This window comes from Rhinoderma darwinii, chromosome 4 (assembly GCF_050947455.1).
Source record: "Rhinoderma darwinii isolate aRhiDar2 chromosome 4, aRhiDar2.hap1, whole genome shotgun sequence".
Lineage (NCBI taxonomy): Eukaryota > Metazoa > Chordata > Amphibia > Anura > Rhinodermatidae > Rhinoderma > Rhinoderma darwinii.
The window spans coordinates 78,009,626-78,015,829 of NC_134690.1; positions in this window are offsets into that span (position 1 = coordinate 78,009,626).

Genomic DNA, 6,204 nt, shown 5'->3' on the forward strand with positions numbered 1-6,204 from the left:
GCTGCGGAAAGTGGACAGAATTGCTGTGTTTTTCAGAGGAGATGTCACTACCTCCCAGCATTGTGAAAAGCGCAGCAAAATACACACCATTTTGTGCAGTAAAAGCCGCAAAGAACCTCGCCTTGCTTTAACCTTTCCCCGATGTGGTCGCAGTGACCATTTGGGGCGATAGACTCAGTGAAGAAAAACTTAGATTTTATTGTGGTAATCGGGGGCTGGTGATGACAATTAATTATGCGTCTGTCTCGGTGGTTCACTTACTGAGGCATCTGGTATTAGCTTGCTTGTCATTGAATACGTGGGTGTTGGCGGTTCATGTCCTGGGAGTTAAAAACTGTGTTGCCAATACTCTTTCGCAGTGGGATATGTTCCAACATCTGGTGCCAGACGAAGACAACTTGGCCTCGATTGCCCCTGCCATCTGTGGGAGCTTATGTCTGTGTGACCGTTGAGCTGATTCGGCAGTCGCTGGCACTTGACACCTTGGAGTCTTACTCAGCGAGTTGGTGGCAGTGGAAAGCATGAGTGAGGTCCTTAGGTGATGTAAAATCGGAGGAGGACCGTTTGACAGCTTTGTTGTTTCTGTTGGGTCATGTCGCTGAAACCGGCTGGTTGGTTTTGAAGGTAAATAGTTTCTTGGCAACCCTCACCTTAAAGATGTTGGGGAGCAGGATGCGCAAAGGGTTTCCTGGTCAGCCATTCCCTGGGAGGTTTTAGGATGGGGCAGGTCATTCGGGACAATAGGCATCCTGTGTGTTCTCAACTGCTGATTCAATTGGGGGGGGGTTAAGTATGCCGCTCATTAAACAAGATGAGCTATTGCAGGGGGATGTCGATTTGTATACAGATAAGATGGAATTTTTCCTTAGGTGGTAGAAAACTGATCAACAGGGTAGGGGACAGAGGGTGGTCCTATTTCAAGTGCCGGGGATATCGTTTTTCCTGATACATGCAACAGTATGGATGTGTACGTGTTCGGTATGATGTCCCACTCGTCTTCTACAAAGACTGATCATTTCAATCTTGATTTCAGTTTAGTTCGGTTTTCCAGCGTTGTTTGCAGAAAGATGGGTTCAAGGAAGGACGTTTCTCAAACCTTTACTTCTGTATTGGAGCTGCCAAGGGAGCAGTCTGATGGGGTATGGGTAAGGCATATTGTCTGGTGGTAATCTCTTCGGTTTCACTCCTACCTTCTCCCTCATCGTCTTTAGTTCTCTTCTTCCACTTTAAATTTTTCGGTTTTCTGTAGGAAAAGGGTGGAGGGCGGGGCAACTGTGCTTGCTATACCTAAGAGGATTGCGGTTGCTGATTGCTTTGCTGTTGCTTCCTCCTGTAGGTCAACATCCACGCCTGGTGTGGATTTTAGGGCATGCTTAGACTTGAATGGTACAGGCTTTTTTTAATCAGCTATGTGGTAGTGCGCATTTCTGAAATGCTTCCGTCTAGGGGCCGTTGCAGCTTTCTCCTGCAATTTGTCCTTTACGGGGATCCTCCTAATTTTTGTAACGGGTGCTTGGATCAGGTGTATGGTCTTTGGGGCAAGCAACGATGTACTTCCAGCTGTGTAAGCAGCGGCGATGCCTCATAGATACATCAATCAGGTAGCGCCAAATACTATAGAGGTGTGTAAGGGGGATTTCTTATTGGTCACAATTCCTTTGTATACCTGAACTCTCTCTTGTTCATACACTGCCCCTGGTCAAAGCCTGTTATAGGCGAATTGCACATCAGGTGTTTTTCTGTTTGGGTCCTACTGCTTGGACATTGCAGTGGTACTACCTTAATGGAGTCCAACGGTAATATGTGGGTTCATTTAAAGCCTTTTTACTATTTTTACTGGGTTTTTTTGGCTTCCATTTCACATGCACTTAAGCATATTGGGGCTGTAAAGGATGTTTCTTGAGATATTATTGTATTCTCGGCACCTGTACACATTTTCCAGTGATTACAATACACTGTTGCTTCATATATACATGAGGTTATGGTACCACCACTACTACTGATGCATGAATGCAATTGATTGGACCTTAATGTGGTTTTAAAGTGAACCTTTTAGCCCCAATTTGCCTACCAAACTGGTCCTAGCATTTGGTAGGTCTTGTAAAAACGATGTGCCCACTTCCCTTTTGATTGCTTCGTATTACCTTATTTGTCCAGATAAACGGCTTTATTGCCATATGCAAATGACTCTGCAAGTGCCACTTGGGTGGTCTGTTTCTCAGCAAGTGCTCCTGTACTCACCCTTTATGCCTGATTATCTCCACCCTATTCCTCAGGATTAACGTGGCTATAGCCACGTCACTCTCACCCTAGCTAAAGTCTTGCGCTGCTCGCATTCTATCTGGCGCATGAGCAGTATGCTACCTGATCTGCCATAACATTGTGAAAGTGCTTCTGTGCATGCGCCAAGACATCACCAGTACAACCGGAGAAATGAAGGCCAGAACGCACTTCCGGAGACTTGGTGCTGGGCAGACCTAAAGCCGCTATTGGTCCTCAGTTAGTAGCATATTCAGTGTCATTCCAATAGAAAGTATTGGAAGTATGCAAAGATATTCATTCTGCGCATGTGCCAGATAGAATGCGAGCCACTAGACTTCAGTGACAGTGACATGACCAAAGCGTGCCGACGTCACTCCTTAGCAAGGGGGTGGAGTTGAGCAGTCTAAAATGGCGAGAACACGAGCACTTGCAAGGAAACGGACCGCTGAGTGGCACTTGAAGAGTAATTTGCATATAGCAATATTGCCATCTATTTGGACAAAAAAGTTAATCTAAAGCAATCAAAAGGTCTCTGGGCACATAGTTTTACAAGACCTACGAAACAGTGGGACCAGTTTGGCAGGCAAGTAAGAGCTGACAGGTTCCCTTTAACGGTTTGTATAGTCATCTTGTGTTTGTTCCTTGTCTTTTACACACGTTATTGCGTAACAATATAGAGATGTAATTTTGTGCTTTGTATTTTTTTTATATCCTAATAAAGTGATTTACAATTATTTGGATTTATGTTGCCCTACTTGATTACAGGTATGGTAATTCTGGGATTGACATTTGGTTCCTGGCCCTTTAAAAAGGGATTGAGCAAGCATTGTGACTGTGGAGGAACATGCATGTTTGAGGTAATCATGACCTGCTTGCAGTGGCGTGGGGGGGGGGGGATCCTTTGAGTTGGTGCTAAAATTCCTGGGGAGAGACATCAATGTTATGTATCCCCCAAATGTTTATTTAACTGTCTCGTTAAAGTTGGGCTCTTTAGGGTGTTACCCTTAAAGAGTTGTTAGTGGTTTAATATGGCATCTGCAGGAGGTAACGATGCCCCCGAGCCGGGTTGACAGCTGGGTGGTAGTTATTGGTGTGAACAGATTGCCGCCAAATCTTTTCCACGTGCTCTGCGATTTATGTTATTCATTTGTCTTGGTATGGTTGGTTTGATGAAGTGGTTTATACTGCGGTTTATTGTACATCCTAATTTATGATTATTTTTTATTTTCCTGTAACAAAAGGCTGATGGCCATTTAATCAAATTTATTGTCCGAGTCTTTTTGGTTAGTGGGAAAAAAGGATAAAGGAGGATTATGTACTTGTAAAGTGGTACGACTGGACTTAGGTCATGAAGCAAGCACAGCTGAATGTCTCACATCTTTAAAACCATCCCTATTTCTACAACATGTGTAAAGCTAGTCACTATAATGTAAGATTGCATGCCTGCAGATTTGGTGCCCCCTACTGTACTTTAAGAGTATTTCAAAACCAAACTAAAAAATGTGTATTATTTTTTAAATCAGAAGCTAGAGCAGCAACCACAGTTTATCTTTTTAGTTTAACCCATTAGAAACCAGAGAAACGCAACTCAATATTTATTGCCCAGATTCTGCAATTTTGAGAAATATCCCACATGTGGCCCTAGTGCGGTAATGGACTGAAGCGCCGGCCTCCGAAGCAAAGGAGCACCTAGTGGATTTTGAGGCCTCCTTTTTATTAGGCACCATGTCCGGTTTGAAGAGGTCTTGTGGTGCCAAAACAGTGGAAACCCCCCAAAAGTGACCCCATTTTGGAAACTAGACCCCTTGAGGAATTCATTGTAGTTTTCTTGGGGTGCATGCGACTTTTTGATCAGTTTTTATTCTATTTTTAAGTGGCGTGGTGACTAAAAAACAACAATTCTACTATTGGTTTTTTATTCTATTTTTTTTACAGCGTTCACCGTGCGCTATAAATGACATTCACTTTATTCTGCGGGGCGATACGATTACGGTGATACCAGATGTTTATAGTTTTTTTATGTCTTATGGCGTTTTTTTACAAAAAGTAATTTATTGTGCAATCATTCACTTTTTGTTTTACCTTATTCTAAGAGCTATAACTTTTTTATTTTTCCATCAATAAAGCCGTGCGTGGACTTATTTTTTGCGTAACGAACTGTAGTTTCGATCAGGACCATTTTTAGGTACATGCGACTTTTTGATCTCTTTTTATTCCATTTTTTGTGAGGTGAAGTGACCAAACAATTGTGATTCTGGCCGTTACGGACGCGGCGATACCAATTATGTATAGTTTATTTGTTTGTTTATATATTTTTATTAATAATAAAGGACTGATGAGGGAAAAAGGGGGATTTTTACTTTTATTACATTAAAAACTTTTATTTTCTTTTTTTTACACATCTTTTTTTAACTTTTTTTTTACTTTATTACTTTGTCCAACTAGGGGACTTGAGGGCAGGAGGCTCTGATCGCTATTGTAATACACTGCACTACATGCGTAGTGCAGTGTATTAGAGATGTCAGCTACTAACTGACAGCAAGCATAGTGGGTCCTGACGATGGAATAGCCGGACGCCATTGTTAGGTGTCCGGTTGCCATAGTCACCATCACCGGCCGCTATCGTGTAGCAGGCCGGCGATGGTAGCTTAACCCCTAAAAAGCCACATTCGGTACGAGACAGCAGCTGTCACAGCTCCTGCATGTGTCGGGAAGACGGCCGAAATGTCCGTTACTCCCGCGACTTAATATTCCGTCGCTGAGCGAGAACGGCATGGTCAGTGCGACGGAATATTACATCGCTGAGCGTTAAGGGGTTAAGGTTTAAAATACCTTCTGTATTAAGGGGTTAAGCTATACAAGTGTATTTCACCCAGACACGCTGCTACGACAACACAAGTGAATTTCAGTCAGATAAGTTGTTGTGACATCACAAGTGAGTTTCTGTTTGTAAGCTGATGTGACATCACAAGTGCGTTCTCTCAGGCACTCTGCTGTGACATCACAATTCGGTTTCAATCTGGAAAGCTGCTGTGACATCACAAGTGGGTTTCAGTCGGGTAATTTGCTTTGACATCACAGCAGTATTTCTGTCAGATTATCTCCTTGGACATCACATACGGGTTTCAGTCAGATAAGCTACTGTGATATCAGATGTATTCCTGCCAGATATAATGATTTTACCAAAATCACTTCTTTTACAAGCAAGAGTAATTCCAATAATGGAGCAGGGCAGCAGCAGGAAAATTACATTTTTGTCTGTAGGCACTGTTAATAAATTCCGGGTGGCATTTCAAGAAGCTCCCGGGCTGTTCCTACCTGCATTACATTGGTGCCACAGAACTAGAAATCTGGCTCAATGTTTTCAAACAATGGCAATTAATAAAACCCAATGTGAAGTTTGCCCATCAGTAGATCACAGGGATTTAAATCTTCACTATGTTCAATGGATACCTTCCCTGCCACCTCAACGATGTCTGCAGTCAATATAAGAGCCTTCAGACTGGCAAAAATGAAAGAGGTTTTCCCCACTATTTTAAGTCATGGCACATCACTAGTATATGCCATCACTTACTTATCAGTGGGGTCCAACTGGTGGGAGAGCCTAATCGATCCTCAGTATGAAGGACAAGTAGCGCTGTTTTTTACCTGCACATCAACACTCCTAGGAGCACCGCTATGCAGGGAATAAGTCAAAAGGCACGTCCTGTACCTTTGTTCCTGTAGTTGGTGGGGGAGGGGTATGTCCCAGAGGTCAAACCCCCACCAATAATAAAGTTATTGGAAATCCTTGCAATACGCAAAAATGCTACAAGACAAATGGATGTTGTAAAGTAAAGAGTCTGGATATAGAAGCAGTGTGGAAGCTTTGAGAAGATTTGCGCAGACGGAAGTCAGGCAACCAGGATGCACCCGGAAACGAAAAACTGAGCAGACATATTG